At 44.5% G+C, this 25,333-nt stretch overlaps 1 non-coding gene across 1 annotated transcript; it reads left to right on the top strand.

Annotated features, from left to right (window-relative positions):
* Positions 1-319: 319 nt before the first annotated feature.
* On the top strand, positions 320-392 carry trnaf-gaa (transfer RNA phenylalanine (anticodon GAA)). The gene has a single exon. It is a non-coding gene; the product is annotated as a tRNA-Phe (tRNA).
* The last annotated feature ends 24,941 nt before the right edge of the window (positions 393-25,333 follow it).

The following is a 25,333-nucleotide window of genomic DNA, read 5'->3' as shown; positions in this document are numbered from 1 at the left end:
TTTGTAATCTGACATTGCGTCTTATGAAGCTGTCCGCTGTCCAAGGCGCCGGTTAATGCCAGGTGTAAACAGGGCCCATCCTGGGGACATAACTCCTGCCATTGCACCTTTGAATTCTTGGATGATGAGTCGTACGAAAGCTCTAATGAGTACGGCAGCCCTGAGAGAGATGCAAACCACGGCATTTGAGAAAACAAATGAACAGATCCAAAAAAAAGTTGGTCAGATGCTAAGTGACAGAGCAACAGCCCCCTAATTGCTAGCGCAACAGTTTCTGTGACCTTGTGTTGCCGAAGAGCCACTGCTGACCACCTTTTGTGCCGAAATAGCTCAGTTGGGAGAGCGTTAGACTGAAGATCTAAAGGTCCCTGGTTCGATCCCGGGTTTCGGCAGCCTGTGTTTTTTTTGGGAAACATTGCATTGATGGTTTGCCATCATTTCCAGCGCCTCTACGACCTTTCCATGAGAGACCACAGGGACGGCCATGTGAGAGGGTCTCTTAGGGGGGCAAAGTGTTCAGACTTGTCCATGTGTGCAATTGATATTTCTTCATTATCAATACTGGATTCTAAACAGTTCTGGGTATTACATACATTGTTTTACACTTGTATTGTAATAAAAATAAACACACATACCTCCAAACGAAAAACAAAAAATATTATTATTAAATAATAAAATATATCTGATATTATCTTCATTTCTTTGGACAACGATTAGCTATCACAATCACAACGGCGGCTGTTCCAGGGGTCTACAGGACAGATACTTACAGAAGACATACAGATTAAATACAGATATGCAGAACAGCCTTTACAAGAGTGCAAATAAAATTACGTTTCGGTAAATTTTCCGTACGAGCTCAGACCAACTGGGGGTTTATTTCTGCACGGTGGTATTCAACAGAGCAGACAAACTTGGCGTAAATATTCTCCCCTTGAAACGCTCAGGCATTGTGTCCTGCTCCTTCAATAATGTCTCTTAAGGCCTTTTCAGGCAGCACAAGCAAACATCTCAAGGATACAGCCAGATGGAATGAATGATATATGAGACTGGCAAAGCCTTTGTCCAGGAACTTCTCTGACTTCTTTCCAAATAGACTTGTTTACAAAACTCTCAGAGTAACTGCTGGCAGGGCTGGGGATGTTGCTGTATAGCAAACAATCCCTAATCATTAGTCATGCCAAGAGAGAGTGCTGTGTGTTGTCTGTACACTGAGAGAAAGAAACAGAAACAGTGCGTGTGTGTGTGTGTGTGTGCGTGAATGTGAAGGCTGAAGAAAAGCAAAAGATCCAAAGTCCATCCTGAGCTGAGCTCCTCCCCCTACTGGTGTGTTCTGGTATGACTCAGAAGATTTGACAGATTAACAACTCAACAATCAACGTATTGTGGTCACATAATAATGTTTCGTGTTCAGAGAGTTGTAGTGATTGAGTGAATGAGGGAGTGATTCGGGACACAGCCATGAGTTGTAGCCCAAGCGCCGACCTCCGCGTCTGAAAAGCAAAGTCAATGCCGAAGTGCCTTAAATCGGCATTCTTTCTAATGGCGAGTGGGGGGGGGGATACGACATTTTTTTTTTGCAAAAAAGATTGTATAGAAGTCTTTGTGAAAATGAGCCTACTTCTCACTTGATTTATTACCTCAGTAAACACTTTCCTAATGAGTTTATGGTCTCAGTTGCTAGTTTCAAGTCTTCTTCAATACAGCACGATGTTTATTTTGTAAATTATGGTCCCATTAAATGTAAAATAGTAACGATAAAGCAGGGTATGCTTTAGGGCGTGGCTACCTTGTGACTGACTACCACAGTTGGTCAGATGAACAAGTAACAACCACAGCGACCTGTCAGCCAGGACAGAGTACAGCATTTGGCTGTACTAAAAGACACTCTTAAGGATTTTCTACAGTACATTTACAAGCTAACTTCGTCAGCAGCAACTTCACACGGCGTAGCCAGGAGCCAGGTGCAGTCTGATTGGCGGTAAAGGTTAGTGCGCATAGTGTCCTCGGGTTCTCAGATCTCCCAACTCCACCCTCTCGTCCAAATATGGTCAATTCTGACTCCAAAAAAAACCAGCCAAATTGCCACATTCGAGGCTTCAAAACAGTAGCGCACAAACCAATGGGTGACATCACGGTGTGTACGTATACAATCTATGCTTTAGCCCCAGTTCCACCACAAAAAGAATCATACAGTCTTTCTGTATCCCCATTTCCACCTGCAAAATATCCTCATGGTCTGCCATTGGCCCCCTGGTTTTGCTGCTGCTAAACAAAAAAAAAGAAATCACAAAACCCTGTGTGACAAAGTTTTGTTGGCCAACACCTGGTCAACCACCACTTTTTCACTGAGGTATAAATTTGCCTGTTAATGCAGGCTACACCTGGTGACAGCAGTACCTTTGCAGAATACAGAAATGAATTGCTCCGATCGGGAGTTTTGGGGCCGATCACGGATTACCGATCGCTGGAAGCCGCATGGGCCGATATACCGATCGATTACCGACTACGGGTCCATTTTGAAGCCTTCTGTTGATCACGTAGCATTATTTTACTATTCTCAACAACACTGCACATTAAGTGTTGAAATTAAGAGATGAGAAAGTATCATGAACAACTGTTCATTTACTGGCAAGGCAACATGTGCAACGTATTCCACTCTCTCTCTTAGAGTCTCTGTTACAGCAGTGAGTGGCGACTCGGACGCTGAACCAGGGTATTCAATTCAAATTCAGACATTCAGTGTCTCATACTGTATCGTGAAGTAGCCTAGTAGTTGTATCAGCGTCTGTATGTAGTCAGCAACTGACTGAATCAAATAAAGAAAGTCCAATTCAATAATATTTCAACAATAGCACTCAGTTTTCACAACTGAACTGGAGGGATTATTATTCGAATGCTGCAGGATTTCCATTATATATGCATTAACCCAGAAATCCCAAACATCCCATGAAATATGAAATAGTAGTCCAATATTATTAACATTAAAACGGCATCTCAGAGCGCAACAGGATGACAGCAATGCAGTGTTTATCCTAAGTTGACTGCTTTTGTGGGGGGGCGCGCGCACACACACACACACACACACACACACGGAGCGGAGAAGAGACAGGTGAGGTGAACGCTGAAATTCAACCGTGGTGTTCTGTCAGGAGATAGCAGTGACTTCAACCAGTGGTGAGAGAGAAAAAGTATGAATAATAATGTCATTTGTTAAGCTATGAGTAGATGAAGCTAGCCGCCAGGCTAATTTATGCACTGTAAAATGCCACAGGCTTGGGCTCGTAATGCTGACGGTCCCATCAGAGATCTCACGTGTCATCTGATCGGCTCTTCTGATCGGCTCTTCTGATCGGGCCTTCATGGGGACCACCGATCAAAACTATTCAGAACGAATATCCCTTGATAGAAACAGAAATGCGACACCTCCCGTGAACGTGCAGAATGGGGGCCACCAAGCTGCAAGGGTGGAAACTGGGGCAGGACCTGTCAGTCTCAGAGGAGGTGCTGGCTTTCCTTCTTCCTTTCTGTTTGATTCATTCTCTTTACACCCTGTGTGTGTGTTGTTCTTCTGCTGTGCGGTTTGTGCCTGTACGAAGCACAGTACCTTGCATTTCACCTCCTCTGTGGATTATTTTTTTTTATTTTATTTTTTCCTTTTTCGACCATCCCACATTGGACTGAATGACACATTTGGAAAGGACTCTCAAATGTACATTAGGATTGAGAGAGGAAGAAAATGACCCAGTAGGTGACTTTTTATGCATTACAGGTCATTATACGAGCGGCCTGAGAGCCACTCAGCCACCATTAACCAAGATGAGGGACCAACGGGACCACTTCCTGCCAGGAAGTAATGAGAGAAATGTGGAGTGCATGTTTAGGGCTGATGGTTTCAGATGTTCCATGTCTGGAAATTACTCCGAGGCCACACTCTGGACTGGAGCACTGAATCCATTTATAATGCACTGCCCAGAGGTAATTTATAGCGAAATGTGCTTCTCTGCCACCTTAAGTGGAACTTGACTTACATAATGTGCTATATTGTTCAATCAGGGTCACTGCACACGCCATGCACTCATCATCATCACCCCTGAAACAGAATGTAGGTGTCAAAACACTGTCAAAATATCGAAATATTTGAATGAATCCTGAATGAGACGATGATTGCAGACACTAACGAAGCGAAGAAATCCAACATGTCAGCCTGAGTATTATTCAGCAAAGGGACTCGTTAAGACACATCTATTAATTTGAATAAATTCTGCTGCTTTTTTTATGTTTCAGGATGTGAATAATTCAAGTCGTGAGAGCTCCCAGCCATCCATCCGCGTCAGGACTCGCAGACATAGATGGTTCATTTTCAAAGTGATATTAGCAAACATCAGCGTGTGGACATTGTACACACAATGCACAGACAGGGAGGAGAACGGCACAGCGGGGGTTCATAGGTGATGGACTCAGGTGTGTCAAGATGCTTCCATGTGTGTGTGTGTGTACACTTTCAGATGCTGCGTAAATGCAATGACCCAATGAAACTTTTCATTTTTTTTTTAAATACTAGATTCTTTTGAAATGGTTATGTTTGTAGACAAAGGTCTCAACCAGCAATCATGTGAAGGAACAGGCTTTTGGTAACTTGATTTGTGTCAACTCCTCAAGTATAAATATATAACATTTAATATCATTATATTTCTAAAGTCCTTCATTTTCAATATTAAGCATATAAAAACAATGTTTTTTAAACAGTTAAGACGTCACTGCATGTAGTTCAGCTGGTCTTTTAACATGTAAGCACAACAAATTGAACGACGCCAAAACTAGAGCTGCATTCAGGGGAGGGGGATTCGGACTTTCAATGAGGAAAATGCCTCAGCGGCTCTTTTGCTGCTATTTCTTTTCGACAAGGACTCGCGCTCACTGAACAATCCTCGGGCCACTACTGTTCATCGACCTTGCCAAACTGTTGCGGGCGATTGAGAGGCACGGTGAATCAAAAAGTCACGTAGATCGCGCCGTGAAACTGAAGCCTTTTGGAATGCGTCGCGATTGGCGAGACTCTGGACTTGGCAAGAAGCACAGTGGGCAGGTGAAGAAGGAAAGACCCGGGGTATTCTGGTGAGACTCGCTGTCGCAGCCTTGTGCCTTGCGCGCCAAGAACTGGCAGCTCAAGCTCGGGGGCAGCTTTGTGGAGATGGTACGTGCGTTTGTGGAGTTTGACGCCATTGAAAGCTCATGTCCGGGATGAGACTGATGAAGAAATAAACGTGTCTCCTTTCGTTGTCGTAGAATGTCGTGGATGACGCATCAGACATTTCCAACAAGTCCCAACTCCCTGTCATCGTCAGACGTGGCAGTGTGTGTGTGTGTGTGTGTGTGTGTGTGTGTGCTCATACGTTAAATTTGGTTTTAGCACAACGCACAAATAACATTTGAGCAGCAAAACTGTTTTTTGTTTGTTTTTTTTTGTTCTTGATGTCTTCACAATTTTGTTCTCTCAGCCGCACGGTACATGCCAGCCATGAAGAGGCCGCTCTGTATTGCTCTCGATAACATATTATGGGATAAAGAGACCATAGCACAGAGTGCCGTCTTGAAGCCAAAAACTTGAGGACTTCCCCCTCAGGGTCTTTCAGTCCATCCAAGAAGATGGGATGTTCAGTGGCACCGTGCCGCCACTGTTGTATCTTTATAACGTCTTAACTTCCAGGTTGTGGACAGTACGGTATTGCACATAACCCCAGGATTTGCAGATATGGAGCACCCGAGCTTCTTTCGGGTACTGGATCACACATCTTTCTCACCATTCCTTGATGGGCGGAAGCTCAGGAGGGAGCTGTACGACGACAAGTCGTTTTCGCAAGCCACCGGGAGAGCTGGTGCGGCTTCTCATCGAGGCCGACCTGCAGGGCACACTCTCCGAGGTCTAACAAGCTGCTCCAGCTCACGCTCATGATACCAGCCACCAGCACATTCCCTGTCTAGAAAAGATAAAAACCTATCTGCGGGACACGTGTGGGCAGGACGGACTTGTCGACCGGGCCAAAAAACATTGACTCTGGTGACCACTTCGCCACCATGAGAGAGTAGGAGAATGGCCTTCCTCTTCGAATAGGTTATATTGTTTATTGCGCTTTATATGCGTTTATATGTCTTGGTCAGTCCCCTGAAGTGGTTGTTTTATTGCGGCTGTTTGCGCGCAGAGAATAAGCGCCACGGACAGCACCCATAGGTGCTGCGATTGTTTATAGCCTCTGCAGGTGCGGGTAGGCTACTAAAGGTGCAGTGAGACGGCTTATTAAGGAAGGTTTAGGGTTATAAAATGAGTATTAAATATACTTAATTTGGTTTTTGTGAAGTTTAATTGGTAGTGGAATTCCAAAATCACAGTTAGATGATTACTGACATACTTTGCATGGCACAATAACATTTAACATTTGCTTTTTTTTGTATACTTATGGTAGCAGTATGGTATGACGGTTAGCATGCTGTACATATTGCATATCGTTTATAGTTAGTATACAGTAATAAGACATAAAATGCAGAATTCCAAGAAACGTGTCATGGATATTCATGCTCCACAGAGGATGAACCCCTTTTGATCGATCATGTGGCATTCACTACATTACCGTCCTCAGGACAAAACATTTTAAGTTGCAACTGTTGGTAAGGCTGTGCTGCTCAATGGGTCAATTGAAATCTTCAGGTGGCGATCAGGACCTCAAACAGCGCGAGCTTCATTGGCTTTACGCTTAAGAAACACGAGCTCCGATGGGTCTGGCTGACAACCTCCTTTTGAATGTCTTTTCATCTCTGTGGCCTAGTAGAGACTTGACCGCCTTTAAATTAAATTCTACTATGGCCACTAAGTAATGAGTCATGTCTGAATCCTCAAAAGTCATCTTGAGATTAATCAGCGCTGTACATTTGCAGTCCCTGCCATCCCTGCATAGCCTATGCATAGATTTGCAGGTATATGTGGGGTTTTGTATTTGCATTTGCCTTTTGTGAATTCAAGTATACTGCATGTACTGTGGATTGATACTAGCACTTAGGCTTTATCCACATTTCCCCCGTCGGTCAGTGAATCAAATATTTGAACTTTCAATCTACGCATAGAGATTTATGTTTTAGCTCATTAGAACAGCACATGTGCTGTATGGCCACAGACAGTGAGCGTCACCAGTTGTAATATAAAACCCCTCTCTAAGTGCACCGAGAGTCATCTGGACAGTGACTGACAGCAAAGCTTTTATATAGACAGAAACTCGTCGCTATGTTTTGCGTTCGTCTTCGTTGTTCGCTGCAAATTTCTCCCTCCCCTTGGGCAGTCTTATAGCAGCCTCGGTGGGTCACTATTAATTATGTAATAAGCCTTCCTTAATAATATAAAAAGAGAAAATGCACAGTGGACAACACAAAAGCTGGAGGACAGGCGGTGACGGAAACCAGTGCTGCATCCTGTTTGACAGCTCAGCTACACCTAACAGCCCCTTGTAGAGAAAGACAGAGGTAAAGATCAATAAGAGACTCGGGCTCAGTTCCGCATCCATGTGCATGATATTATGTTGATATGTGTGTGTGTGTGTGTGTGTGTGTGTGTGGACTGTGCCGACAGCGCCATGCTTTGTGGTGATCGTACTGTTCCCCTACAGTTCTACGGACGGTTCATCGCTGCTTCAAAATATGGTGGAATTAGGGCTGGGCAATAATTCACTTCCTCAAATGCAATTTGATACAATTTCTCAAATAAATGCCGGATCATAATATGCAGAATATATCAGCAGTGAGTCGGGACTGGGCATTTTGAGGAGGAAGACAAATGAGGGATACAGGAGGGTTCATCAGCAGAACTGTCCAGACCAAAATGATCATTAAATGTTGAAGAGCACAAAGCCTGAGTAAGTACAAGATGTTCATTGTGTATCACCCGGGCCTTGACCTCCCGCCCTCGGCACCAGTGGCACGTTGTGATCTAACAGTTGTTGAGAAAAGCCAGCTTAGGCTCAAAGTGTCTGAACGTTTCTGCTCACTTGGGCCAACATTTTGGTGAAAGCTGCAAAGCTGTAGCACGTACGGCTGATTTGTTATGAACTTTCAAAGCTTTAAACTTTAGAGGGCTGCAGTGGCGCCACCATCAGGACTATTAGCCCGCAATGCCAGTTGAGGAAGTTTGGCATGATACTGGACCTACGTGAAAAGTTTAGTTTATTTCCATTAAATTCAGCGTTATGTACATTTCTATAGCGCTTTAGCCATCAGTACAATAACAGAGCCACGGGGCCCTATTTTAATGTCACTCACAGTCACGCATGGCAACAATCGCTAACTGAGCGAGGAATCCAGGAATTTACATTGTTGCCTGGAAGGTACAGAGCACCACGAGTCTGCAGCCAGAGGCAGGTGGTGAACGCACAGCTTGTGAACAGGCAAGGCAGACAACTGCTTGGGGCCCCAGGCCGTTGGGGCCGTTAGCCTGATTTGATTGGATCCTCAACAAATTCTGTAGAAAAAAAAAAAAAAAATAGTGTAATATTTAATGTCATCTGGTCGGTCATTCTTTTATTTCCCATTGGGTGTGCCTGTTGTGAAATGAGGGAAATGAGTAGCCTTAGATTGGGTGGTGCGCGTGTGGGTGCGGTGCTGTCCATGGTCCTGAAACGGAGCTGAGGAGGACTGCTATGACTGCAGCATGCTATTGATCAGCAGCTAATTCATATGCATCAAAATCCATGAGATGCTTTGCAGTGACCATTTATGGTTGAATGTGGGCGTGGGTGGGGGGTGGGGTGGGGGGTGGGGTATGAGGCCTTTTCACATGTGCACATTTCCAGGTGGACTGTTTTATAAGTCTGATTTGTTTTTGGCGCACGCACACTTTTAGTATGGATATCCTAAGCACTGTTTTATAAATGAGAACCCCCCCCCCCCCCCCCCCCCCCGGGTAAGTATGAGGGAAGTGAGAACGGGTGAGCAGGTGAATGAAGAGGTCTGGTGGAAAAGTCCGAGGGCATCTGGTGGACGACTCGAGGATGGCAGGTGCGGGCCGTTGGAAGAAGTACCTGGCCTGGGAGAAGAGGGGGTACGTACATTTGAAGCATTATTCTGCTTCAAGTGTTTAGTCTGCTCTTCATCAGGCTGGCACCAGGAACAGACACGGCTCCGAGATGTCTCTTCTCAGCACGTGGAAGACCCATTTTCGACCAGAAATATCTACAAATCCCCTTTGTGCCGCCTCATTTCAATGAACCTCCTGCAGAGTGCCGTCTGTTCTGGGGAACCGAAATACCACACACACGGGCGAAAAAGCGAATTTCAAGGTTGGGAAAATACCGCTTGGCGCACTTCTTGTCCTGGTCTTGCGCAAGGTTAAAGGTCACCAAGGTATTGGGACACTGCCACAAGAATAGAGCCCATAGTCACCGCTTTGCTCTCTTTTTCACACAGACACTGTTGTCGCTTCCTAATTCATTCAAATAGTTTCGACTTTTTTTTGCTCAGTGGTAAGCTGCACCTCCTGCAGGAGATATCTGAGGCCTACCAGAAAAGAGAGGATGACCTTTTTTAAAGCGAAGCATCTCTGCAGAGATGTCATTGACGGAAGCTCGCCGCCAAACAAAAGAGCAGCAAAGTGGAAACAACTGGAATTAATTAGTAAGTTTAAAAAAAAGAGTTAAAAAGAGAGAACACATGGCAGCGGTTTGGTGAAGCAATACTAAGTGAAATGAAATGCACTGTAAAATTCAATTATTGCAATCAATCCGACAAAATGAAAAAACGGGTCAGAATTGGCCGTGTGTTTTCTTGTTTTTACCTCCAAATTGGTGATCTAATAAATAAACCAAAGACAGAAATAAGACTTTTTTTTATAAGACAGATTCATAAGACAGAAGTTTGTCGAGCATTTTTGACATTGAAAATGAAGGTCAATCAGACGGACTGTGCTCCCGATATGGGAGTTTAGACAGTTCTCATGTGATGCACCATGACAAGAGTGAGTGTTAAACAATCACAAGAGTGATTATTTCTGATGCTTCCTCGGCGAGAACTTCACAACTCAGCACGACAACATGGGCAACACTTCCCTCTGCGAGAGAGCGCGTGCACTTTTTTTTTCTTTCTTTTTTTTACAGTAATTACCTGGGACAATTACCACCCTTTCTCATTTACTGTCACGACAAACCAGGTTAGGCTCAGCAAACTCTGACACAGGTTGCTCAAGTGCATGAAACACTGAAGCATGAAGATACCGCGACTTCCCCAGGTGATGTGGGTGGAGACAAAAGCAATCGACCCCAGGATCTTGGGTCAAGGCTGTCTAGAAGATCGTTAAAATAAGATGTAGGAGCATAAAGTAAACATCTTTTTTTTTTTTTTAGCACTACATTTTTTTACGTCCAGACCATGAACTTCATCCTGCTTTTAAACCTACAAAACAGGCTGTAAGCACTGTATTTATTATCTTTCAAGAGCAGTGGCGTACTGGCCATCTGTACTGGCCACATCGGTGGGCCCGTGGGTGGATCAATTCGGTCCGATAACATTTGGAAAGTCTAGAAGAGCTGCACGATTGAATATTATTTTATCCCCATTCAAGTTAGCACAGGGCTAAATCAGAAGTTAGCGGCCGGGGGAAGTCCCTGGTGCCCGCAGAGCGTTCTTATGTCAGTTAGTAAGAATGTAAGAGTGAGGTAGCTTTTTGTGTAGGTTAGGGTTGCAGTAAATACATATGTAATTACATGAATCCGGCCTCCCCCCCCAACTGACTGTCGTATGCCCTCACCGACCGACTTGACCCGAACCCGACCTTTGGATTTTCAGATGAGTTTAAAAGACTGGCAGAACAACAGAAGAAAGAGAAGTCGTGCTCAAGATACTGTTTGTCCTTAGGCCTTCGAGAGCCCTTCTGGCGCCAGCAGAGACATAGAAACCAACCAGCACCCCAAAAATGTTCCTCGTGCAATTATTACTATTCATTTTCATTTTTCGCTTCACCTTCGCTGCTACAACTTCATCCTAGGGGGAAACACTGTAACTGCATGACCCTGGATGTCTTTCCGAAACAATGTCGTTCGGTGAATCACTTCTGTTCATGACACCCGGAGGTCCCTCATCACCACCAAAAGTCTGGTTGGCCTGCTGGCCATCCTGGCGGTGAGGTGGGATTATGCGCATACTGCTGTTTGTGACCCACCAATTCCTCATCCAGACGTTGCACAAAGGCAACATGTAAAAACTCTGTGTGACTTTTTTTTTTAACATCTCATTATCAGTACTGTTACAGTATGTTCACAGTAACAACGGTGGTTTTGTTACTGTGACGAGTCAAAATGTCAAGCATGGATTTAAGGGAGGGATTAGCAGAGTCTTTGGCCTGTGCAGAGATGGGGGCTCGGCTAGCAGCTGCAGTCCTTGCTCGAAACCAAGACTGTCCGTCTCTATGACTGAATTCATATCAACGTCCTCGTCCTCAACCAGCTCCAGCTCTCTGCATTCTGCATGCATGTCGCCGGCAGAGTAGTTAAAACGCAAACATCTTACTACATGCGACCCGTACACAAACAACCCTGTACATTTTCTTTCCCATTTATTCCTGAGAGAGATGGACCTTGTGACCACTCGTCATCATTTCGCTGTTTTTTTCCCCCCCTGCTCACTGTGGACAAGGTGTAAATGTGGGTCGATGACAGCCTCATCATCTTTTTCTGCGGAAAAAAAAAAAAAAAAAGAATCTTTAGTGGGCCTCTGAGTGATGAGAGGGTTATCCGTCGCGAAGCCACCACTTGGATTTGCATATGTCGACCCTCGATTATATCTTCTTTCTTCATAAAATGTCTCGCTGCCACTCGGACGCAAAAGTACGGGATTTCATTACTTGGCCTTTAAACCGTGAATGTTTACGGTGAAAATGAAAATCACTTCAGGCATTTAACACAACTGGGGTGAACTGGGTGAATTATGGGAAAGGCACTTTTCTAAATAAGGAGAAGATCTCATGATTGACGCTGACTGTTTTTGTGTGAGCGCGTGGCAGATTTTATTATACTCACTGCTCTCTTTGGACAGCACTTGATCTTTTGAGGGGAAAGAGTGCTTCCTAACGTTGCCCTGTGGAGCCTACATACACATCTTCCCTCAATCAATGGTGTGCTGCTTCTGCTGCTTTGTAATCCAGAAGCTAATTCCCTGCAAAATATCGAGGGAGCACAGCAGCACATTTCGCACTTGGTAGGGGCAAATTATGGTCGACAAAAAAAGAAAAAGAAGGAGAAGAATCCACACATAAATCAGTGTATAAAGGAGAGGTGCTGTGCAGTGGCTGTGGGCACATCCAGTACTGCGTGTATTCAGTGAAGTGGGTGGTAAAGGTCTTCACCCTTTAACAAAATGAGAACTTGAGAAACTGTGGGGGAAAAAAAAAAAAAAAATTCTGCAAGCCAAAAGTATTACAGCCCAAAAGACAAATAAAGGTCAAATATATGTGAAAGGTTAACAGGGGGGCCACCGCCAGGGATTTTGGGCAGCGGCAACTCCAGCACAACAGCCGTAAGCACACCTCCAGAACCCAATCGACTCACGCTCAGACCTTCAACTCTCTTGAAGTCCAATACCTGCTGTACAATATGTTTACCGACAGTGAGCTGCGTGCAACATTCTGCAGACAGTGGAATTCACTATTTGATGCAGGACTGATGCCCTCTAGAAGAAATCACAGTGCTCTGGAGTCTAAATCTAATCGTAATGGTAAAATTCTCTTGATGTGAATGAATAGCTTAAAATAAATAGAACATTAACCTCTTCAGTTAAAATAAATACAAATAATTTTGAATTCTTCTCATTGAAGGATCATTTTTCTTTTTTCATAATAATAGTAATATAATAATATTATATTATAATAATAATCAAGAAAAGTAGCCTATTTCACGAAGCTAACAGGTTAACACAGAGGCTCCCTGGATGTTTACGTTTTACCTTTAAAAACAAAAAGAAAAAGAAACAGTTGTATTAGTGCATTGTAAATAAAATATTATATTAATGATGATAATAATTTAATATTGATAAAAAATTGACCTAATGTCCTAATAACTCTTTAAAGTCTCTGTCAGTCACAGGCCCTTCGGCCCCTCATCCGAGCTGAGATCATGACCCGGCTCGGCACCTGGTCGCCACATTTTTCTAACACCCTGCACGCTGTTTATGGCTGGGGGGGTCAAAACTCTATTAAATGTATTCTCGTCCTTTAAGATCCTGTGCACGCACAATTTGGGATGCTGATTTTCGCAGTTGGAAACAGCTAGTTTACAAGCAAAGACAACAAATTTTGGTTTTTTAGCCGCAAACCCACAGGCGAAGACTAGAAATCCAAGTTGAAATAGCTTGTAGTTCTTTGACGGCACTGGTGCCGGAAGAACGGAAGAGATTTTGCAGCAAGAGAGCGGTTGGGGGAAATGGGGGAAACACACTGAGGAATTTATCGCTTCAGTTTACCGCATTTACCATCAACACGTGGCAAATGTCCCCTTTAACTCCTGCTCTTCGGTATGTAACCAAGCATGTTGTTGGCCATTTAAGAAAGTGGCCTTGACTCCCTTGACCAAACAATTTGCTAAAACCATTCCAGTCAGGAATTTGAACTGGATTAATCTACTGCTTTGGAGTCCAGTGTAGTGGCTGCTCGAAAAGAATTCCAGAAATGCTCTTTCGATGACGGCAAAGAATCCTGAACGCGTATGTCTGTTCACAGAATCGTGTCAGCTGAATCACATGGGACCTTGAAAGCATGTAAACACGACGCAGTTTAGTTTTCACTAAAGTCACAGTGGGCTGTTCCCCGAGTCACTCAGCTGTTCACACACATTAGAAAACCATTGATCTAACTATTGATTGAGTTGGGGACGTGCTCACTCAAACACACCACCTCTTATACAGCGTTTATTATTGCCTCTCCGGGTTTAATTGCAGGAGCAGCTTGAATGTCAAGTTGATAAAGTATAGGTGGGTACGTGGGACGGCTAACTGGGAGTTGAGAGTCTGATGGCCGGAGGCTGGGGCTAGTTCCACACTCCTGCAGTCTGGTGCTGAGAGGAAAGCAAGCGTCTAAACCCCACAGTTTGCCCATCAAAGCTGAAAGAAAGTACAAGTCCCCATCAATATTTCAGTGTTAACCGACTCCGAAACACATCGCCTCACGACACCTTGCACTTAACGTCGGTGTACATATCCACACACCAATGACAGTGAAGGCGAAGCTGTGTTTTGTTCAAACTTTCCGTCTCCTCCAGTGCGCCTTGTAACAAAGCCTCGATGACTGTTTGGATCAGGTCATCACAGAAGCACCCGGTAAATGTTGAATGATTGCCCTGAAGAAACTCTACCAGACCGACTTGGGGGTTTACTGATTCGTTCAGTGTAACGACTGGATGCACAAGGAAAAGGACTCAAAAGCACAGCTCAACACAGGCGGGGGTTTTGGAAGTAAAATAGTCTTTACTTAAGGCAGGCAGTCAGACCATGCGGATAAATCCAGTTTGGGAATAAGCAGAGTCAAAAACCAAATAACCCAAAACACACTAACACAAGGAAACCGCTGGAACGCTTGACACGGAGGACAAAGACGAACTGGCAACAGAAGGAGGGGGGGGGGGGGGGGCACAGACTAAATACACCCAGGTGAGTAACTAACAGGTGAAACTAATCAGGGCGGGGCAGGTGATCATGACGGCGGGAAACACACAAGGGCAGGAAGTGAAGTGTCTGAAACGAGAGGAGGGGTAAGTACTACAAAATAAAAGCAGGAAATGTGGGAAAAAAAACAAAACATGAACAAACAGACTAACGGAGAGGACGGGACGTTACGTTCACTTGCCTTTTAAAACCCGAAGTTGTTGATTTGACATTAAACCGCCCCGGTGGTCTCACTTATAACCGGTGCATACGCACAAAGCGGGGGGCCCCCGGCGCAAACATTACAACACTTTGGAGACGGGAAATTGGCGATGCAGGTGGTGAATTGAAGCCAGATTGTATTCATTTAATTTCACTAAACATCAAAGGTTAATTATATACCATAAATATCAATATTTCGTCAACGCTTTCTCGCATGCATGACATACAGTGGGTTAAAAAGTTAGAGAAAAAGTTAACCAAGGCTTCTGTGGAAAGAGGCATTTCCTTTCAGTTAACTTTGTTCAGCAACACTCACGAGAACATGAGAATTTAATGCCCCCCCCCCCCCCCCCCCCTTGTGAGCTGTATGAAGTGCGCCTGAATGACAGATAGCTCTGAATATTCAAATCGCACCGCGGCAAAATTATGTGACACGGCAAGATCTGTCCTGGTTTAAACCCGGAGCCCTGAGCTAACTGTGATGGCGGGCCAAAGTGGGACAGAGGAGAGAACACAGATCACACACACACACACACACACACACACACACACACACACACACCTATAGTTCTAACTAGACCTGATAAACTAACCATTCCTTTAGCAGAGTCAGCGTTTACATCAGGTTTAAACGAGTACCGGGGTTGAAATGATCATGGCGGCCCAGATCCTGTCTGGAAGCGTGTCAGGAGGTGAAAATCCTGTTTGTTAACTGCTCATACAATGACTGAGGACCCGGTCCAGAGCCCCCTCTGATCCTCGGGGGAAAATTAGGGGTAATCAGCCTTAACTTCCTGGTCATCAGAGCACAGCTTTAGGAAGCCTCACTCGTGCTTCTATAGTTTAGTGGGAAGCTGTTGATATGGCAGCATGTAAGCATGGCCCCCCCATTGAGGTCACAGAAGTCCAGACCACACTATTTTTTTTTTGCCAAGGTTTATATAATAAAAGTTAAACACTGCCTGTGTGTTTGGGGGTGGGCGGTGTCTACGGAGCCTTTACTCTCTGATTATGTCAACAGTTTGAGGAAAGCGGACAAGCGGCTGATCCACTCCAATCGTCACACAGGTAACTAGGGAATCTGACCAGTGGACTGCATGAAGTTCAGCGCCATTCGTCCGCAGACATCATCTGGCGAAGAGCTGCTGTTAAACAGCGGCCATCTGTCATGACGCCAGCCGGTTAGTTTCGCTCGAGTGAATTAACTTGCTGGCCGGCCACCTAACGTTAAGTCCATCCATCCAACGGTTGACTAAAAAAAACCTTCAGCGGAGGTTGAAATGCTTTTCTTTCAATTTAGTTTGTGTAAAGGGTTGAAATTCATGGTTTTCTTCCTTAACCCACAAGAACCCATGGTGACACCAGTGTAACACACACTTCAAAGGCCCCAGAATCTTCCTGATACGGCTTTGTGCTTGATCTCAACTCATTAAGTCCCAAAGCGACATATACGTCCATGTGTGGTGGTCATGGTAACTGAACATTAGAAACTTCTGGAAGGTCGGCTTTATTGCAGAGCTGTTTTAGATTGCTTTATAGGAATATCAGCATGTACCTTAAAACTGGACACTGGAGTGTACATATTGAATTATTACAGATGCATTAAACATGTAAGCAGCAATTTAATGTGTCACATAAGGCTTCAGGTCCTGTTCCCAGAAGGTAGCGCAATGACTCATGACTCATTATTGGAATGTGGATGTCCTCAGGCCTGGACTCAAGCATGTCAAGACTTCCCTAACCCTAGGGGCCCTATCTTACACCCGGCTTGCAGCGCAGCGCGAGTATAATTGCGTTGTGTAAGCAGCACGTGTACTTGCGCCCATCTGTGCGCCCATGGGCGTGTTGGTCTTAAAATGAGGTGTGGACAGGCGCATTGTTGGTGCATTGCTATCTTGAGGCAGCAGAAAGTGATAGCGCCATTGACCAACAAAAACCTGGTCTAAAGTCTGGCGCAGTATTTTCCTGCTATCTGAAGGACGCATTCTTCAGATAGTAAGATGCAACTACACTATGTAGTACAAGGGGACTTTTTTTTTATGTGGGGGGGGGGCAAAGGGTAAAGCAGGATATACAAACATACCCACGTCACGAGATGAAAGAATAAGGGCTCCATGCCCAGCCACTGCGCCGTGCATAATTGTGCATAGACCCCCAAGTGGCACCGCACACAACTCATGTTACCCCCCAAAACACACCTATGAATAATTAAGAGACTAAATACAACCCCTGTGCGCCTTGCGCCTGACATTGCGCCCAGATTATGCGCAAAAGGGGAGTAGGACAAGCCTTAAATGCACGCCATGTGCCACGTGCCACGTGCTTTAGACCATGCACTACACCCATGAGGCTGCGCTTAAATAGGGCCCTAGAAGTGTTACATGTGCCTACCAAATTGTGTACTTCTAGGTGAAACATATGTGGTGGCTTCTTCTTTGAAATACTTCCCCAACCCTAAGCTGCTGACAGTTGCCAAAACCATAACCACGCCATATTCAGACTTCACACGCATGTTGGCAGTCACCATTTTGCTGCTGTTTTCGGTCAAAAAAAATGTACGATATATTGATTCAAAGCATGCTCCAGATGGCATGTTGGTTCCCCCACAACATGCACTGCCAATGCAAAAATGTGGAGCAAACATTGTCTTATGATACGCATGATACTATAAGCAGGTGTTCAGATGGAAAACAGCACTGCTGTGCGGGCTTTCTTTTTCCTTTTTCTTTTTTCTGCTGTAGATTATGGTGAAATACAATCAAGGATGTCCAGTTGAAGTAATAGATTTAGGAGTTTACATATTTTTTTTTATCAGACACTCAAACACTGCACAGCGGATCAGATAGGAGAACACTGGAAAAGTAATCATTGAAGCATGTATTCTATCCGTCATCTCAGCAGAATCACGACCTTCATGTCACAAAGGATTCTACCAGGAATGTGGCCTCTGCCACAGCGCGAGTTGCCCTCTCAGTCCTGCATTTCACACATTAACATCACATTTTAATAGATGAGGAGTTGTTATTGTCTGTGTGAATGTTGCCAATCTGGTTCTTTCAGCTTGAAAACAGCTCCACATTTACCATTGGTGAGTTATTTACGGTACAAAACGATCAAATGCGATCCAGAGAGCTTCATTCAAACTTCATACGTGAAGGAATTCTGCTAGTTTATGATACTTTTACAACTCTGAAAAGTCCTCCGTCTCAATGATTGCCAGGGAGGTTGCAACAGTGGAATTGCGCCTCACACCATTCTGTCTGGGTAGCCTTTGCATGTATTTCACCAACACAGCACGTCAATGTCGCGTTGAATTGCAATCCAGGTTTAACTCTAATAGAGAATCTTTATGACTCCGTAAATGTACAGAGACAAAGAGGGAAGAAGAAAAAAAAAAGAGAGACTGGAGGAAAATAACAGAAAGAACTAGAGTTCCTGGTGTGAGTTGAATCAGAGATCAAGGTTATAACAAGGTTATAACAAGGTTAGAGCAGCACAAAAAAAACACAGCCCCAAAATATTTCTTTTTCTTTCTTTTTAGGTTCAGTCTGAATGCACCTTTTATCCCTGTAGAGCTCCACGTCTGCGAGTAGAGTGGTCTGACTCACCGGATGTATGCTGCTGGGATAAGTCTGGCGACTAGTGCAGGCAGGCTTGACCTCTGGGACGCCGATGAGCCCAAGTTATGTTGGTCTTTTTAACAGTAAAAGCTGTAAAAGTCGACATACGTTAACTACTTTTTTGTGGCGTTTTCTTTAGTGGGGATTTAACCATTTTGATGCCAGGGCTCACCTACCCACATGCAAATGTTCCACCAATACAAGTTACCCCCCCCCCCAGACACTATTTAGCAAGGGCACCATTTAAGAAGTTTCAGGACAGATGTGGAATGAAAAGATGAAATCAAACGTGTAACTGTAGCAGGCTCAGACAACGAGCAGTTAATGTGTATTACCTTGTGTCTGTGTGTGTGTGTGTGTGTGTGTGTGTGTGTGTGTGTCTTGTATGACTCAGTCCCCAGAGGGCCAATAGCAGGCACCGACTCCATTTAAGTCAGGAAGAGAAAGAGGAGGAGGAGGGAGGGTGGGGTGGGGGGTCCATGCAGATAATGAGCAGATGGCATGGGAACACACGCATGCCCCCCTGCCGTCCATCTGGACAGTTCTGCAGGTGAAGTGTAAAGTGTTCGCTCGCAAAAAGGAAGGTATCCCACATCAAAGTGGTAAACAGCATGGCCGAGCATGAAAGAAAAACACAGCAGTGTGACTTAAGGCCCGGTCAAGAGAGGCCCGGATTTGTCTGTTGATCAGCCAGAGCAGCAGCCAGTGTGTGTGTGTGTGTGTGTGTGTGAAAGAGAGAGAGAGAGGACGAAGGGGGGGGGGGGCACGACGAAGGACATTCAGGTGTGCTGTATGGGGCTACTATATGTTTAAAATGGTCTAGTGCCACACTGTTCACCCAGTACGGATGTGGATATCCTGACGCCCTTAAAGCTGAGAGTCCACTGTACGTCATTTAAATTGTTTTAGTATAACATATGTCCTCTTAAGGCTGCTCCCTAACCTGGAAACGCTCCCGGGGAAAACCGCTCTTGCCGATTGGTGATTGCAATGGCAAATAACAGTTGAAACCACAGGATTGGAAGCAGCAATCACTCCCAAATCGATAGGCGTTATTTTGTTGCAACCTCTCTTATTCCTATGTCAAAGCGTTACAGGGACCAGCCGGCACCGACGAAACAGATAACAGATCCCGCGAACAGGAGAAAGAAGTGAAAGAGGGCGACTTTGCTTCTGTTTGTTCATGATCGCATGTTCACGTTCATATTCTACATTTCAGCACTCTTTTGTAGGTTCAGCTAACCAAAATAATAACAGAAATTAGCGCTGACTGCAACACTTCTAAGGTTATGTGTAACCTCAAAATAAATCCAAAACTTAACATTTTCAAAGTGCATCAATATTCTGCAACATATTCACACAGAATATTTCACCTATCGTTAACGACCCCGCACACTAGAAAAAACACCATGGAATCAACCCACATGGTCGGGAAGCCAAAAACACAACTCCCATAGACGTGAGCCCGACAAAATCTACTTCCCGGTTACCCAGATATTATAGTAATATGTTTACACAACGGAACTTAATTATTTAACTTAAGACTGCTGCAACGCAAACCTGCAAACAGCAACTTTGCTTCCGTTCGTTTAGCCCCGCTCAGCCGAATGAGGAATGCAACGACACTGCGAGCCGTGAAGCGACACGCTGCCCCCTGCTGGCTACGACATGTGGTAGAACGTACACAGTGTACACAGGGTGGAAACATTACATCGATTACAAATAAAGAACACAATACATCAACACAAATGTGATCGCAAATTGGCGGGTGTCACAAAAGCAAAAAGACTGTGTGTCACGCATGTAGAAATGCAGAAAGTAGCATTTAGGCTAACTTTTTTTTGCTGATCTAATGAATTACTTTCACGAATCCAACTAACTTGATGCCTTTCTTGGTAATGTTGAAAGGAAAGCTCACCCACGAGGCTGCGTTTCTTTTCAATATTTCAGTTTGTGCAGACGTGTTCGTTTAGGCCCCAGTGCATAGAAACACTTCAGAATATTACACATTCATGTGGGGATGACAAACAGTGCGGTGGTTTTGTGTCCAGAGTTGCTGATCTGACACACAAAAAAACAAAAACGGAACGCGCATGAATTCGTTGCAAGCTTTCTGCTGGAAACGGTGATCGCTGGAGAAACTGCCGAAGCACAGTCGAATTCTCTCGCGTCGGGAGCCCTTTAGTGTCAATTTGGATGGATCCGATTGGTTCCTGGGTCCCACGGAGACGATGCCGAGCACTGCTGAATAATGTATCAAACTACTACACCATTTCTATGTTTCCCTCTGTGCCTGCGGCTTCTCCCGAGCGCTCCGATTTCTTCCCCACTGCACAGCAAAACACAGCTTGGATTTAGCGTGAACGGCATCGACTCCGGCCCCACGCGACCCTCTAAAGGATAAGCGGGTCCAGCTAACGGAGGGATACAACCAAGCAAGAGCTCAAAGTCATACCGGCATTAAATATGCATGTAACTTGTAAGGCATAAGAAATCATGTGTTGATTTTCACCCTGGATCTGATGCCTCTCTGCTACCATTGAGACTTGTTGTCCACTACTTTGGATCGACTGCCATGATGAATCCTAATGACTCTGCTAATCCCCTGATGTTTTTGTTTTATCTTGCAACACACATCTTTTTACTAATCCAGTCAAATATCTGCAAGATGGATTGGCACAACATTTGGTTCAGACATACATGTTCCCCTCAGGATGTATCGTAACTTTTCACCTAGCGCCATCATCAGGTCAAAATTCTAACATGTCACAACACTTGGGTTCATGACCAAATACCTGCAAAACAAATGGCACTTCCACCAGCAGGGTTTAGTGCTGATTAGCAAGTGTTAAAATGCTCACTGGGTAAACAAAGGTGGTGACCACAGCATGCTAGCATTAGCATTTGATGCCAGAACAATGTAAACTGAACTAACTAGGAGCGGCGTACACATATCCGGCAACCTCGTTGACACGCATTTATATAACCAGTGAACTGATCATAGCTTGAAATGAGACTAAATTTAAGTTGAAATGCCAACTGTGCCACAATTACCCAGAGATTGTGTGCGGGGGGCCTGGGGGTGACATGCTCTCCCAGAGGGAAATATCGGACATTTTAAAGTTAAATGCATCAATCTGGAGCACCTTGAAAACAAAACGAAGAGTCTATGATCTGTGCTCTTGTAAACAATGTTGTGCTCTGTTAAACAATTTAATCATAAACACACTGGTTGTGTAGACATGAATAGACTGAAGAAACTGGGCCGCACAATCGCCTTCAGCTGTTTCAGGAACCAGCGAGGCCCAGAGCTCAGAGGGCTGCGCCTAAACATTCTGTATCCATAGGCTTTGCCTTCTAAGGTTATCGCTAGAGGGATGAGGGCGAAGCAGGATGTAGTCTATACCTCACTGGGTCCGTCCAGTACCACAAACACCGTGCCGAGCCACTGCGCCGTGCATAGAACACATAGAACCCCATGTGCGCCGCGAGGGGATGAAGGCTGGGAACAAAAATAAAGCCTGCTGCTGTGAGGAAGAGGAGACGAAGGTTACGCACTGTGACAGTCCAGCGAGGAGCAGAGGAGGGGGGAAAAGGAGGCCGCTCAGGGAGAGCGCACAAACCAATCAGCTGACATCTCTGACAAAAACACTCCGATGTTCGCAGGTTCTTACATCACCTCATTTAGGCCTGTGATCTCTACAGCTACAAAGAAAACATGTTTTAGTCATGTTTGAATTATTAAGACCGAGGAAAGTGTAAAAAAAATATATATACATTGCTGATGACGCGTGAAGTTAAAGTCAGACATGACAGAAGAGCGTAGGCGTATGTGGCTGAGGCCCAGACAGTCCCACCAAATTTAACCACTGTATATATATATATATATATACTGTATATGTGTTTGTATACTGAACAAAAATATAAACGCAACACTTTTTTTGCTCCCGTTTTTCACGAGTTGAAATGAAAGATCTAGACTTTTTCCATGCACACAAAAAGGTTCACTTCTCTCAAACAACCTCTCCTTTGCCAAAATAATCCATCCACCTGACAGGTGGGGCATATGAAGACGCTGATTAAACAGCATGATTGTTACACAGGTCTGCCTTGGGCTGGTCGGTCACACACATACACACACACACACACACACACACACAGATGTTGCTGCACCGAACCGCGCTGAAGGCCGAACATCTGAACTCTGAATTCACCCAGCCAAGTAACAAAGACTGTGACCGTTTGCTTTTCGCTGTACTTTTGTGTCATTTGTTAGGGGTGCCAGCCAGGTCTCTCTCCTGGCATTTAAGATTAGTCAGTCACGTCGCTTGTGTAATTTGTTTTTCGTTTAAACCAACCATTAAAATGTACACCCTGCCCATTGAATGACCATAACATATTAACCCACAAGAACAACGCAAATGCAATAGTTCAGCGCAAAACCAAAGTATCATGTATTTAAAGACTGAAAAAAAACCCACAAAGTTCATCAAACAAAAAGTAATCCAACTCAAATTTCAGTCAGTCAGTCAGGGAATCCATCCGCACGTTCAAAATGACACAAATAACTCATAATAACTGTATTATTTTTGTTTCCTTTTCATGTAAATTATCATTTCCTTGATTTTCCTTGTCCAGGGTTTCCCATGGCGTCATGTGGTCGAGGTGCCGTGCCTCTGCTGCGATGAAGAGCGCCCCTGCTAACGTCAGAATCATTTATTAAATCATTTATGATAATATAATATTAGACTCACTAACCTTCGGGGGAAACGATCATGACACAGCTGAGGCCGTATATTTAATGAACGGGGTGGTGGTTTAAACTGTCGTCTCGCAACTACGCCGGCATTGAGACGCGATCTGTCCGCTTCGGCTCAGCAGGTGAATGACTGATCGATCTCGGAGCGACGCGTCACAATGTCGGGGAGGGGGGAAAGCCTTCTGAGCTCATACAGCCCAAGCAGTCACATTCTACACAATTAACTCGACCTTAAATGATCGGCCACGTGGAATGTAAATGTGGTGGGTGAAGTGAAAGCACAGTGAGAGCACAATGGTCGCAGGAAGTCAGTGTTAATTGCGGTGCTTATTTGAAGCAAAAATATAAATCCAATATGAGAAAACGGGCCTGCAACACCCACACTCTCGACTCCTCAGTTTATGTGTCTGTGTAATTCCTTAATGACTTCTGTATGCAACAACAACAACAACAGACTGGTGTAGGCTGGACCTTCCTCTAAAGGCCTTTTTTTTTTTTTCTTCTCTCCACACAAACTTAAAAATGCCTCCACTTGGATAAACACATGGCGATGGATCCACCGGCCCGTAAAAAAAAAAAAAAAGGTCAATGGGTTTGATCTTTCTGTCCATCAAAACAGATGGGAATCCGACAGGGATGGACCTGTCGTCCCTGTCCTGGCAGCTCTCATTAGAAGGTAATTGAGAATGACATACAGAAACAGACTCGATGGATGAGGGAGGCTACCGCCCACGTGCTAGCTGCTTGAATGTCGCTAATAAAGCACGAGAGGCTGCTTTTTCAAAAAACACCTTGCTTCCGTGCAGGTCATGAAAATGATGGGGGGCTTGCAGATCACACGTTACGTTACCTTGACGACCTCCTCTGGTTGTATGATGTTATCGGTGTGTGTTACGGCCATCACACGACATGACACCGCCATAGTGTGGCCAGCATGTTTTGCACTTCAGCAGTCAGAAGTTTGTTTTTCTAAAATACATCCGATAGAGTATTTTTCATGCCCCCCCCCCCCCCTTTACAAGCATCACAAACATTACATCACATTACTTTTGGTAGAAAAGGTCCCCATCTTTGGGTCTTTCCAAAGATCGTCGCTGGTAAGTGCTACAGGCCTTCGGGGCTTGTAGAAATAGGTTCAGTTCCATTTCTATACCAAAGAGTTTGAACCTTGTGATTTCTGAAATGATGTGTGTGAACACATTCATCACTACGGCAGAGGAAACCATTCTCTCTTGAATCTTGAACCCACATAAAAATGCCCAAAGCCGCATGCTAGAGTGCGAAGGGTTTTCTCCAGATAACGATAACTTGAATTTCTGTTGTTGCCGGAGAAAGCTTTACACCCAGAATTAAGTGCAGCTGCCACGAAGGCTTTAGCCAGCAATTTGACTCCAGCTCAAGGAGAGCAATTTTCCTTTTAACTTTAAAAATTGTGATTTCAGTAAGTACACTTTTAACACGTTTAAGATGTATCCCCATTTTCCATAACGACTCTGAGCATTTCAACCTCTTTTTATTTTCTTTTTCATAACCGGGGCCTTTAAGCGGTGGAAAAGTCTGTTTGCAATGACAAGCGGCTGGTAAAAGCCCCGTCTTTAGAGATCCATTTGACATAATGGCACTCTGAATATAGAAATTACCTGCCATGTGGTTGTCAAGGTTTCTAGACTGAGTGGTGGGATAACAATCCCCCAACGGCAGATGTAAAACTTTTTCCATTTCATTAAAAACTCTGAATTAACAATTGAAACAGATAATACAACCGTTACTAAGCAATGGCTTTTTAAAAAAAAAAAAAAACAAGGCATGTACTGTATGTCTAAGAAATGCTCTTTAGACTTCAGCAGAGGGCTTTCTGACACGAAAGCCTTCCACATTTCAGCCAGAACTGGATGCAAAACGAACTGGGCCGCTCAGACGGATTTCATGCCAAAGGAAATGTGGCAGTTCAGCTGTTTTTCAGGTTTTCCAAATTGATTGCGATTTCACAGTGATACGACATTTGAATAATCTCCCTCTGCCTCATATACATGCAGTGAAATGGAAAGCTTGTTCTGTCATTCGTGGG

Source organism: Enoplosus armatus, chromosome 3, assembly GCF_043641665.1.
Source record: "Enoplosus armatus isolate fEnoArm2 chromosome 3, fEnoArm2.hap1, whole genome shotgun sequence".
Classification (NCBI taxonomy): domain Eukaryota; kingdom Metazoa; phylum Chordata; class Actinopteri; order Centrarchiformes; family Enoplosidae; genus Enoplosus; species Enoplosus armatus.
Note: the sequence above shows the minus strand (reverse complement) of the source record. Positions and strands in the feature narration are given on the sequence as shown.